Source organism: Poecilia reticulata, chromosome 14 (assembly GCF_904066995.2).
Source record: "Poecilia reticulata chromosome 14, P_reticulata-male-v2, whole genome shotgun sequence".
NCBI lineage: Eukaryota > Metazoa > Chordata > Actinopteri > Cyprinodontiformes > Poeciliidae > Poecilia > Poecilia reticulata.
In genome coordinates this window covers 26,144,452-26,158,015 of record NC_088843.1, presented here as the reverse complement: position 1 = coordinate 26,158,015, position 13,564 = coordinate 26,144,452, and positions in this window count along the sequence as shown.

Below are 13,564 nucleotides of genomic sequence, written 5' to 3'. Positions count from 1 at the left end.
ATTTTGGGAAAATTCCAGCAATCGATGAGCTGCGCTTACATTTCCGAAACATGCCCAACACCACAATGGATCCATTGTACTGTTGAATAACAAAATGATTTCCTTTGCTGTAGGGAACAAAAGCCAGTCAAGACAGTGAATAAAGGTCACCAGACAAAGACGGACGCATGATTAGACAGCATTACTTTAAGGCAGTGGTTCTTAACGTGGGGTTCGGCGGAGCCTCTGCCGCGGAGGTAAAGACACACTTGTGTAAAGTCGTGATGACGCCCCGCTTTGCCATCACTTGCTGCAGAGGATCACGTTACATTGCTTAGCCAATCAGAGCTGCGGAGGAGCCCTGATTGAAGGAGCTCCACTCTCAGCATGGATTTGAACTTGTGTCTTTAATTACTTCAGCAAAGCTCACCGTTTTTACCAAATTCTGTAGCTTTCGGTGTACTTCTAAATCTGCTCCTTAGTCGCATCTTTCCGGGGTTGGTACTGTCTCTAGTGGCGTGGGGGTGGTAACACAACTAATATAATTACATTACTAAATCAGAATACCACAAAGTCTTTGTTATTTATTATTAGTTTTTCATTCTCCTAAGAATGTAGAGCTAATTAAATTATCTAAACAAGACCATAAAGTGGTTCCAGTTTCTCTGGATGGCCAACCTGTTGAAACTGTGGCAAATTTTATAAAATTACCTTGGGTCGTTCCTGGACAGTCAGCTCAACTTTGCTGAAAACATTGACTATATTTTGAAGAACTGTTCTCAGAGACTCTACCTTTTAAGAAGACTTGGTGATCTTGGGGTGACCCAACTAGAGCCCAAATTCAATTATGTCTTGAATTTGGGGGAAAAAATCATATTTTATTTATCACTACAGAAGGGTTCAGTGAATGCGCATATGAAACTGGTGGGTTCGGTACCTCAAAAAAGGTTAAGAACCACTGCTTTAAGGACTTTGATAGAGGTCTCATGTTGGGTTTGTAAGAGACTGGACAATGTGTTGCATCATTGCCTGTTATGTGAGGGTAATAGATATCACATTAGGGTACACATTTAGGGTACATTATCCCACACTGTGTTGTGTCATGTCCAGTATCTGAAGCCAGGTAGCGTACACCTCATGTTCTGCACAATTTGCCAATCCGTACTTGACATTGTTTGCCTTTACTGATTTAGCTGATTGATGGTACTCCATCACTCTCCCATAAATAATTGCTCCCCTTGTGATGCAGCAACTGTTGTCTTTCACTGTCCATTCTGAATCTATAGCAGCTTCATATCACCAATAGCATACCTACCACATTTCTAAGTGTGCTAAATTTATTTTGGGTGAGTAATGTTTTCTATTATCATTGTTGATGATTGCCACCATTTCCCAAAGTTTTGAGCAACTACTAAATCTTACATGGAGCAAGTTCCATCCATTTGTTGAATGGGTTCCATGTAAAGATTCACTTAGACATCAACCTAACTAGTGACACTCACAAACCCATTTTGGAGTAGATATTTTGTCCCTCTAGTGAGCAATGTGTGCTCTCCTAGTGGGGTGTGCCTGGAAAACCTTTAGATAGGGGGACCCAGGTCATATGTTGACTAAGATGCCAGAACCATCTTAGTGTCTCTTGAGTAGCTGCTCTGATCCAAGTGTCTATATCATTGTAGAGCTCCCTATCCCGTCCATATGTCAGAGTCCAGAGAGCCAACAGAGGAAGCTCTCTTCAACTGCTTGTTGTTTAGACCTGTCTGAAGACCCCAACAGAAGCATGTGATCTACAAAACCAAAGACGAGACTCTGAGAGTTCCAAACCAAACATCTGTAGGTTTCCCATAACTTTGATATCTTCAGATCCATAAATCTCACAAGGCTTGAAAACTGAAGTAAATGTATTGTCTATGGACACATTCTTGGCTAACAACAACAACATTTACTAAGCCTTGAACATGGAGAACTTTCGGTAACATTTTATTTGACTGGGTGTGCATAAGTCTGACATGACACTGTCATAGCCATGACATAACATCTGTCATGAACATGATGAAGTCTTTATGAATGTTTATGACAGTTGTCATGAAGTGTCATTCAGTAAATAATGACACTTAATGCAAAGTTGCTCTAAAGGTTGCATTAAAAGTCCATTAAAAGTGCCAACCTTGCATGATTTTGTAAATAACGACAATTTAATGCAAAGTTGGCATTTTTGATGGACTTTCAAGGCAACTTTTAGAGCAACTTTGCATTAACGTTCTCTTCCCTTCATTTCAATTCCACACATTGTCAATAGGACTACGATCTATGAATTGTGATGGTAAAGGAAAAAGGTTTATTTTGTGAATCATTTTTGTGCCTTTAGAAGAGATCCACAGTTTTGCAGTTTTACTGTAATATCTCACCAAACATGAGATATTAGTGGTGATTAGCTAACTCTACAAGTTTGCTTGTTATGCAAGGACATCACAAAAAACACGCTCGCCTGTCCTACAGATAGCACCTAATGGTTATGGAGTCTTGGAATCTTCAAGATGCCAGTATTCATAAGTTTTCCCATCAGCGACTTTTTAAAATTTGTCCTCACCCTCATCACTTCCTAGTCTTTAAATGGTCCATCAAACACGTCTCAGAGGAGATGTGGGAGTGTTTCATCCCTCCAACACTCCCTTGAGCTTGTTGTCCTTGAATTTCATTGCTTCTTGCAGTCTTTGCCACAAACTGTTAAAAAGACAAGGATCGTTTATCTTTTTCAAGCAGGTGAAACACATAAATCGCTCAGTGTGGTTTTGCAACCTATTCTTCCTCCGCCTCCTCAAAAAACACAAAACTTGCATAAAAACATTTCCAACCCAATTAGGGGCATAATTAATGAAACCCAGCACCAGTAGCACCACAGCAATCGTGAGAGAGGGGACGGTGAAAAATGTGGCAATCAAATTAATCAAGCAGAAGGCACAGACCAATTACTCACAAAGCATCTAGAGTGTGGAGTCAAGTGAGCAGAACAGGTGATGGTTATCACTAAATTAGAGGTTGTTTTATCCTTTGGGATGATGACGGACTCACGGTGGGAGACAAAGCAGACCTTATTCTGCCCGGTTAAAACAAGAGGCACTGAGAATGTGATTAATGAAAATGTGAGTGACTGCACCATCTGGGCCTGTGTCCCAACCTTGAGTAGATCCAATAGTTTGGCAGAAACCTGGATGGGCTTCCACACAAGTTTGGGGAAAGTAGTTGGTATATAGAAGGGAAATTAGTGCTTATTTCATTGATTCCTTCAGCACTGATTAAGGTGGTTAAAGTACCAGAGAAACTAATCAGATTCTCCACCTCTGATGTTGCCTATCACTGGGATATTGTTCTGCTGTGCTGTTGGAAAATGCAGTAAAGACACAATAAGCAAACTTAAGCATTAGAGAAAGATGCATGTTTCTTTTTTGTAAGCAGGAAACTTTAACTTTTTCTACAGTTTATTTTTTGTAATTCCCTAATATTTGCCTAAGCTTTCAGAACAGGACATATAACAAAATAAAAAGCAAACACATACTGATAACCAAATGTTGCTTTTCTTTTTAAAATAGGAAATACTTTCTCCGGACTGGACTTTGATTACAGCCTGAGTGCTGATGTAGTCCAGCCTGAAAACAAAGGAGCTGGCCTGAGATCAGGGGAGTGGCAATGCTGTTGTGCAGTTCAATCGTGTGAAGAGTTGAGAGAGCCGCTGCTCATGGCGCAGATTGGTCTTAATTCATGCTGCAGGTCGACTGAAGGAAAATGGCTCTGATGGACTGCTTGTGATAAAGCATGATGTCCTCTTGCTAATTGATACTCTGCAGCTCTTTGAGGAATAAAACCATCAGCCTGCCTCTCCACCTGCTTTCACCATGAAAAGTGCAATATTTTCTAACTTCAGTTGACATGTTGGTCAAATATAGCTGCTTTTTACTGTTACTGCTCTGTTATGTATATAAAATGGTTTCATTTTCTTTACGGTAGAGTCAGATTTGATTTTGGATCCCTTATAATTCTAAGCAAATTAAGTTTTATTGAAAATTAGCTCATGTTGTCTTATTTTTTGATTGATTTGCACTTAACAGGTGTGTCAAATGGTTTGAATAATGGACTTCAAATTATTTATTGCCAGATTGACCTATAGCAACAATTGCTGATCCCTTCCATCTTGGCATTGTTATAACACAACTGTAAATGGTCTACATGATTTCCTTTCCTTCTAGAAGTCAGCCATGTAGATCAATAATTTATTCTTTGCTTCAGTCAGTCTTGACATTTCTGTTTTGGTTAGTTTGTTATTCACATTTGAACATAATACAATTGGCACAGTGAATATTTTCATCTTTTTATTCTGCGCCACAAAGGTTTGTTTTGTTTCACAGTTTGGGTTTGGATTTTGGTATCTGCTCAACACAGATACCAAAATTCAGGCACCATGTGTATTGCATTTGATCTGGATTACTCCGTTATCTGTACCGTACACACACGTGTTCTTCCATGCTGTCGAATTCAAATTTTATTACCACTTTTTATTCAACTTTTTGGCCCAACTCATACACAAAAGACCCAGAAAGCTATTATGTTTACTTACTGAGTGTGAGTTATATTCGGAAACAGGACTAGTTACCCAGTATATTATGTAGTGTATTTCTAAATTATACATCGGAATCTTAAAAAAGTTCCAACAGTTATTTTGATGATAATGGCTAACATATAATAAAACTCCAAAATTAAGTGTCTCAAAAAATTAGATTGTGAAAAAGTTAAATATGGGAAACTTATGGCTGCATTTCCACTGACCGTATTGTGTGATTTGACACTGCAACAATAAATTTGCTTAATGGAAACATGGCAAGTTTGAAAAAAACTCAAGTTTTTCCATAAAAAGTTTTGCCGTTGGGAGGAGGTGCTTTTCTTTGGTCATAATGAAATTGGTTTATTTCACAAAACTGCAATAGAAACACTTTTTTCATATTACATGAGTCACTTGTTTTAAAAAAGCCCACGGTTTCAGCTGTTTAACAGTTTTTGGAAGTTTGTTCCTGATTTGAGGTGCATAGAAGCTGAATGCTGCTCCTCATTCAGAATGGTTGGGAAAGCACAGCAGAGCAGACCAGAACCAGAACCAGAAGATCTGTGTGGCTTGGAAGGTTGATATAGCAGGTCTTTAATGTATTTTCGTGTTAAGCCGTTCGGTGATTTAAAAACCAATATTTTAACCCTTGTGCGTGCGAGGATTGAGGCAAACGTAGAGGACTGTGGAAAATGATACAAGTTTTACGTGTGTGGGGTCAGTAGATAGAACCTTGTAAAACACAGAGGTTCTTATGTAGTACAGCTGTCTAATGGAAAATTGATGAGAAATAAGCAAACAAACTGACAAAGACAAAGAAAAATGCACAGAGAATATAGTGCAGAGTCAATTACATCTGATCAACAGGTGGAAACAATTAGCACAGGTGTGTAACACAGATGGTAAGAAAACTAAAACCAGAACCAGGACATTTGTGATTTGTAAAAAAAAAAAAATAGAAAAGAAAAAAGAAGAATAAATAAAAATAAGAAAACAAGGAAAGGAACAAACTCAAACCCAGCATATTTCAGGTAATTTTGGTTTTACCCTGCATGCTTTTATTTCTGATTCATGTGTGGAAAATATATTGCGGTTATCTTCCAGTATGAGTCTGGAATTTCACCAGAGTCTGCTGCTCAACACAGATACCAACCCCTGCTTTGTTATCTGGTCCGTACACATGTATTCTACCATGTGGACACACCATTTATCTGGGAGATTTTTGGTGCAACATGCACACAAGAGATGCAACATAAACCCGCTATGCTGACAGGCATATTGGGGAATGGGACTAATTCCTTTTCCTTTTTTTTTACTTCTCTTTTACAGCTGGGGAAGGGAACCAACACATCATTAAATCACCAATGCCCCAATGTTACCAATATAATGAAGCTGCATCTGATATCAGCATAATTCATTAAAAAAAAAATACATGCTGCCATTCAGGATCCCAAGTTCCCTCAGTATTGAAACATTCGTCTAATTTTCGAATCCTAGAGGAAAACGGCTCTCTGCTTCGGGAGCATTTTCAGATAATACCATTACGAATAATAATTGATGGAGTTGGATCTGGGCAAGGGTAATAAGAGCTTTAAAAGCTTTCTGTCCTCTTACAATACAATTTCCAAATCAATATTTCATTAACTGGAGAGAGGTACAATGTTCCCTGTTAATAAGGAGGATTTGGCTCAGTACAGACTTAAAGGTTTGGATCCAGGGAATTTCAGGTCTGAAGGTGAGACTTAATGTTCAGTTTGAAATCTGACACAAAAATTCCTGACTCTCTCTTATTCTGATGCTTTCACATGCTGTTTAACAACCACTGTATGTCATCACACAATGTCAAGGAATATGAAGCAATTATTGCCACCCAACAATCTGGGAAGGGTAATAAATCTATTTCTTAATTATCTGGAATCACAAGTGAAAAAAGTTCTTGCCAGTTACCTCAGGAGTAAATCTCTATATAGTCTGACCCCATAGTGCTCAGAGAAACTGCAAAATATCCAAGAGCTCCATAATTAAAGTTCTGGACAGAACAATTTGAGAAATAAGGCTTGTATAGAAGGGTTGAAAAAGAAAGCATGTTTTCTCCAAATAGAAGTTTAGGTTTTCAAAGCCGTCTTAGTTTTGGAAAAAAGATTCTTTGGAAAAACAAGTAGTAAAACAAGTAGTAGAGATCTTTGGCTATTTTGAAAAACAATTTAATAAAAAAAGGCAAACAGCATAAAGTAGAAATACTGGATACCAACCAAAAAGTATAACAGTGAAAGGGTAATAATTCAGGCTGATTTGAGGCATTTTGCAGTCATTCAGTTGATTTTTAACTCCACTGTGCAACAAATTGTACAAACGTGAACTACAAGGCCATCTGGCTGATAGCTGAAGCTTGGCCCAAACTGAATCATCAACAGAAAAATGATCCAAAATGATTCACAGCAGCAAATCTGCAGCAGAATATAGGTATGATGGGCTCATAAAAATCCGAACTGGATCTCAGCGTGATTGAAAGAGTTGGCCTGGTCTGATGAATCCTAATTAGTCACTTGGCAAAGTGTGAAAAAACCAACCCAGTGGAGACAGTTTGTTCAAGAGCTTCTGTTGAGAAACCTTGGGTCCTGCCTTCCATGTGGATGTTTCTTTGATACGTACCACCAAATGTCTGACATGCTGGACAAATAAGACTTGTCCATGGAGGACCCCCTTCTAAACTTACACGACTTCTGCTATGTTGGTGCCAGATGCCACAACACACCTTCAGGAGTCCACTGGGGTCAATAAGTAGAACAAGCCAGGGCTGTTTTAGCAGCAAAAGTAGGACCAACATACTACAAGGCAGGTGGTCATAATGTTATGCCTGATTGGAATGTTGTGCTGACTGTAGTAAAAAAGAATCCAAAGTATCTAATGTCATCCATTTGAAGCAAAGACCCAACCACCTCCACCTATCTTTTCCCAGAGATTGTTGCTAAGTTGCAAGCTTAATTAGATCATAGAAAACCTATAAGAAGTTCAACTTTACACCATTCTCTCCAACATCTACATCCTGAGATCCCTTCAAAGAACACCACAAACATGATTGGCATCAAAGGGTGGGCCTAACAGAGTTCAACTCAAGTATGGAGCTCAGACCTCAACATATTTCTTGTGTTTGTGAAACAGAGCCTGGAAATTCTGTAAGGACCTTTTATTTCCCCAGCAGCCTCGCCGATAAAATCACCCAAGGAAAACAGGATCTTAAATCTTCTCCAGATTCACAAACTGGATCTGCCAGTAAATTTCTCATGATCCTCTCAACACCTGGTGGTCAACTACTAGTTAGATAATAAGAATTGAAAAGCCACATTTTTGCGGGTTTAACGTATAGGAAAGAAGTTTGACAAATTTCAAGAATCTCTGTTCAGTGTAGGATAATCCAGACCAGGTTTGGCCAGACAATTTCAGAATATGAACTAGAAAATATCAGACACAGTTCTGAGTCCTTAAAATCCATGAAATTGCCCTTTAAGTAAATCAGATACCACCTTTTGATAAATTATTAAATTATTCACCCTTGGACCATCACCATATTTCTAACAGCTGCTCACCTCCAAACCATTCTTTAACCTCTGAGTCACATCCATGCTGCTGCCACTGGAACCTGAACAACCTGATTACCAATCGTCCCCTTCTTTCACTTTGCTTTTGTTCACAGTTTTTTTTTGTTTACCTCAGTCACAGCCTACCAATTAGCTCCCTATCCCAGCTGTTAATTATCCACCTCAGTTGGCCCTACCTGCTCCTTTCCCCAGCTGCATCCACTCACCTGTCATTTCCTCTCTTACATTCAAGCTCCCAGGTTTTTCTTCAGTGATTGCCATGGTTTGTTTTTTATAACTTCTGGCTCATTAATTTCTTAATTAAAGTCCTTATCTGCCAGCTCTCTGCATTACATCCTCCATTCCATACCAAACATGAAATCATCATCTTCTTAATATCTTGTTTTAATGCATCACAAAAAGTACCTGTGCTGCTCCTGTGCCTGAAAAGATGTGCTCCTCTCTTCAACATCCCTGAAGAAGCCACACTGCTGCTGAAATTTAAAAACATTTAATTAGATTGTCAATTAGTTTTCCATATGTCTGCAGCACGAGAGAATTTGGTTATTAAGAAGTAAAAACGTATGTAAAACATCAGCTAAGTATAAGTTAATTGGCCTTTGATGTAATATGCAAGATTGATGCGATACAAGCAAGCAAAGGTTAATTTTGGGTACATTTCCACCAGTCCTGTTTAGTCCACTTTTAATTCTTTGAATAGAAAGTCCGTTCCATTTGTAAAATCGTGACTGTGCAATCGAACTCAGATGTGAACCAAAAAACGTGAACTCTGGTCAGCCTTAAAACCTCAATCTTTGTTCGATTAATATGAATGCAGACGTGGTACCAATGTGAATGCCAAACAGACTGGAGACTGCTAAAGTGAACGGACTGGAGACTGCTCCAGCCGAACGGACTGGAGACTGCTCCAGTGAATGGACTGGAGACTGCTCCAGCTGAACGGACTGGAGACTGCTCCAGCGAACGGACTGGAGACTGCTCCAGCGATCGGACTGGATACTGCTCCAGCCAAAAGGACTGGAGACTGCTCCAGCGAACGGACTGGAGACTGCTCCAGCGAACGGACTGGAGACTGCTCCAGCGAACGGACTGGAGACTGCTACAGCCAAAAGGACTGGAGACTGCTCCAGCGAACGGACTGGAGACTGCTCCAGCCAAAAGGACTGGAGACTGCTCCAGCGAACGGACTGGAGACTGCTCCAGCGATCGGACTGGAGACTGCTCCAGCCAAAAGGACTGGAGACTGCTCCAGCCAAAAGGACTGGAGACTGCTCCAGCGAACGGACTGGAGACTTCTCCAGCCAAAAGGACTGGAGACTGCTCCAGCGAACGGACTGGAGACTGCTCCAGCGAACGGACTGGAGACTTCTCCAGCCAAAAGGACTGGAGACTGCTCCAGCGAACGGACTGGAGACTGCTCCAGCGAACGGACTGGAGACTGCTCCAGCCAAAAGGACTGGAGACTGCTCCAGCGAACGGACTGGAGACTGCTCCAGCCAAAAGGACTGGAGACTGCTAAAGTGAACAGACTGGAGACTGCTCCAGCGAACGGACTGGAGACTGCTCCAGCGAACGGACTGGATACTGCTCCAGCCAAAAGGACTGGAGACTGCTCCAGCGAACGGACTGGAGACTGCTCCAGCGAACGGACTGGAGACTGCTCCAGCCAAAAGGACTGGAGACTGCTCCAGCGAACGGACTGGAGACTGCTCCAGCCAAAAGGACTGGAGACTGCTCCAGCGAACGGACTGGAGACTGCTCCAGCGATCGGACTGGAGACTGCTCCAGCCAAAAGGACTGGAGACTGCTCCAGCCAAAAGGACTGGAGACTGCTCCAGCGAACGGACTGGAGACTTCTCCAGCCAAAAGGACTGGAGACTGCTCCAGCGAACGGACTGGAGACTGCTCCAGCGAACGGACTGGAGACTTCTCCAGCCAAAAGGACTGGAGACTGCTCCAGCGAACGGACTGGAGACTGCTCCAGCCAAAAGGACTGGAGACTGCTAAAGTGAACAGACTGGAGACTGCTCCAGCGAACGGACTGGAGACTGCTCCAGCGAACGGACTGGATACTGCTCCAGCCAAAAGGACTGGAGACTGCTCCAGCGAACGGACTGGAGACTGCTCCAGCGAACGGACTGGAGACTGCTCCAGCCAAAAGGACTGGAGACTGCTCCAGCGAACGGACTGGAGACTGCTCCAGCCAAAAGGACTGGAGACTGCTCCAGCGAACGGACTGGAGACTGCTCCAGCGATCGGACTGGAGACTGCTCCAGCCAAAAGGACTGGAGACTGCTCCAGCCAAAAGGACTGGAGACTGCTCCAGCGAACGGACTGGAGACTTCTCCAGCCAAAAGGACTGGAGACTGCTCCAGCGAACGGACTGGAGACTGCTCCAGCGAACGGACTGGAGACTTCTCCAGCCAAAAGGACTGGAGACTGCTCCAGCGAACGGACTGGAGACTGCTCCAGCCAAAAGGACTGGAGACTGCTCCAGCCAAAGCGAACTACAAACATGGGAGTCTATCGCTAGCGGGAGGAATTACTCAAAAATTTTCACCAAATACATAAGAGAAATCCTACAGCTACTAAAATTTGATGCTGCTCCATTTTCATTTACATTTCATGAAGAAGGAAGTTTCACTGAAGTGTCTTTGAAGATTTACTTATCGCTTCCTTCAGTGGTTCTTGGTGCAGCGCCACCACAGGTGAGGGGGGGACAGATTGTTTGACACGGTCTGCCATGGACTAGCGACCTGTCCAGGGTGACCCGGCCTCTCGCCTTAAATGTCTCACTAGAGATGGTAACCAGCACTCCTTTTGACCCCATTAGGGACAGCAGTGGATGGATGGGTGAATGTTTGACACGGTGCAGTATGAAAGCTAACCCCACCAGCTGAAAATGCAACAAATATCAGAAATTTGGGCCCCAATACACCTGATCATCAGGTGCGAAAACAGCCTTAAACCTGTTTACCTGTTGCTGCTCCGGAACACCTAAAAACAACCAAAGGCAACTGAAGGGAAAAAAGAGTTTCAGTCACTTCTTCCTCAGAGAATGACTGACTCCTGTGTGGGAGCGGAGGTGAAGTGGAACAAGAGATGGAAAACTGTTTGCTTTATAAAGCTCCTTTCTGACTCTGCACAATGCCCTTTACTCTGATTCGGCTTAAGGTGGATTTGTGTTGAGAGGAAACCACGTGGGGTTCAAGCATCAGTGCAGATGCAGCCGTGCTTGTCGTTCAGAGCTGCACTTCTGCACATTTGATTACCTATTGTAAAGCTGTAATAAAATTCAAACCTGCAGTATAAGAATTACTGAAAGTTAATTTAACTGTTACAGTCTTTGAAGACGTGTTTTCTCTCAGTCTGCTGCCTCCCGAAGTACGCCGCTGCGTGCTGGGAGAGCTGCGGCGTGCGTGACAAATTGAAATATTGAAATTTCATCTCGAGGAATTCAAAGCCACACTGCGCTCAGACCCGGCAGGATTGTGTTAGATTTGTCTCTGGTTTCATGTAGGATGTGATCCTTCTGAGAGATCTGCGGGAAAGTAAAGTGGAGCTGGTTTCTATCCTCCACTGAAAGACGATTTCCTGCAGGATTCAGGAATGATGCAACAATGACATCCAGAGGAAGGAAACATATTTACTTCATGGTGGAAATTACATTTCTAAATCTTTTCCGGTTTAAATTCACCGTTCTTTTAATGAACATCATCAGTCAGTGAGAACTTTAGAGCCAGATGGGGAGAAAAAGATTTTATTTGGATGAATCTTCCACAAATTTCCCAGCCACATTGACTCCTGCCATCTGGCTCCAGGTTCTAAATGTTATTTGCTTCAGCTGCTTTCGCTGAAGCAACAACTACATTTCCCCAAAGTCGATCAATGATGCTTCACTGTTCTGCTCTCAAATGTTGTTTTTACACCTAATCTTACATACAAATCACTTTTATGCAGCAACATGCTGAACACAGAGGAAATAAAGAAAAGAAAAAAAAACACTTAGACACTTGGACACTGACTTGGACAAAACAGGGTGCTAATAATATCGTTTTATTAGAGTAGCTTATTCTCATTTAGAAATTTCATTCTGAGTATTATTCAATGGGGAAAAAACATTCACCATAGAAACATGATTAGGACTGTAAAACTTTAAAATAAGAAAAGTTGCAATGGAAGTTCAACCAGTAGATGCGTTTCTAAAGAAGACTGTAGAACCACTGGAGGGATTCTTCATCAAATCAAGAGGATTATCTAATTCAGTTCAAAAATACTTTCATTAAAAAATATTGAATTGAATTGAGTATCTTTTTCATGACACTGTTATACAACATAATGTATTCAGTCAGAGTCAGAGATGCTTCCTGCCCACTGCCATCAGCATCAACAACAATGGTTTGAAGAACCCTTGATTATATATCAGCCACAACAATATTTAATTTCTCTTTGGGATTAAAAACATTTTTGAATTGAACTGAATTCCCACAGCACCGCAAATTATCTACTTTGAAAGGGGGAAATAGTTCTCTTCAATCTATAAAAAGTGATTTCATACACATAAATTAATTGAAAAAATGAAGGGAAAGAATAAAATGTGACATAAATGAACCATATTTAAAAATCAGTAAAGAGAAAGCATTCAGGATCACAAAACTGCTAAAATATAAACATTTTCTGTCCCTGGCTTCAGCTATCAAATAATTTTTATGAAATATTTCAGATTTATATTGCTTGGATATTATTTTAAAGCAAATCTCAAAAAGATAAAACATTGAGGTTTTCTTTAGCAGAAAATCTGGGGAGTGTATTCTCTGTGGAGGCAGTCCAAAGAACAAACAAAGTGTAGCATGTCTGGATTTGTTTCTCAAGGGCAAAGCTCCCACCGTCGGCCAACAGACAGTCAGCTCTGTGCTGTTTCTGCCAAAAGATTTCATTTGGGAGTTAAAACTCTTATTCTGCTACTGTCGTTCTTTGCACACCATCACCACCACAGAGATGGAGAGAGAAAGAGAAGGTTGGGTGGGGGGGGAACACATAAAATGGAAAAGTTAAAAGGAAATGAATAATACCCCGAGGCGCTGCTGGCACAACTGGCTTCTGATTTCTATTAGTTTCTCAGTCTGAGCCTCCATCGGGCCGAGCCGTGCGTTGACCAACAACCGACATTAAAGACAAATGAATGGAAGCATCGTGGCATCCGGGTTTTTCATCAAGGTGTGTGTGTGTGTGTGTGGGGGGGGTTGCATATAGTGTATTTTCAATGCACAATTTCACTTGTCATGAATAATATAATCCTAAAGACTATTTGACTTGTTCTTCCAGTTAATTCCCAACGCCGACAGCACATTTTCTTGTCTTATTGCTGGATGAGCTCATGCTTGGAAAGAGA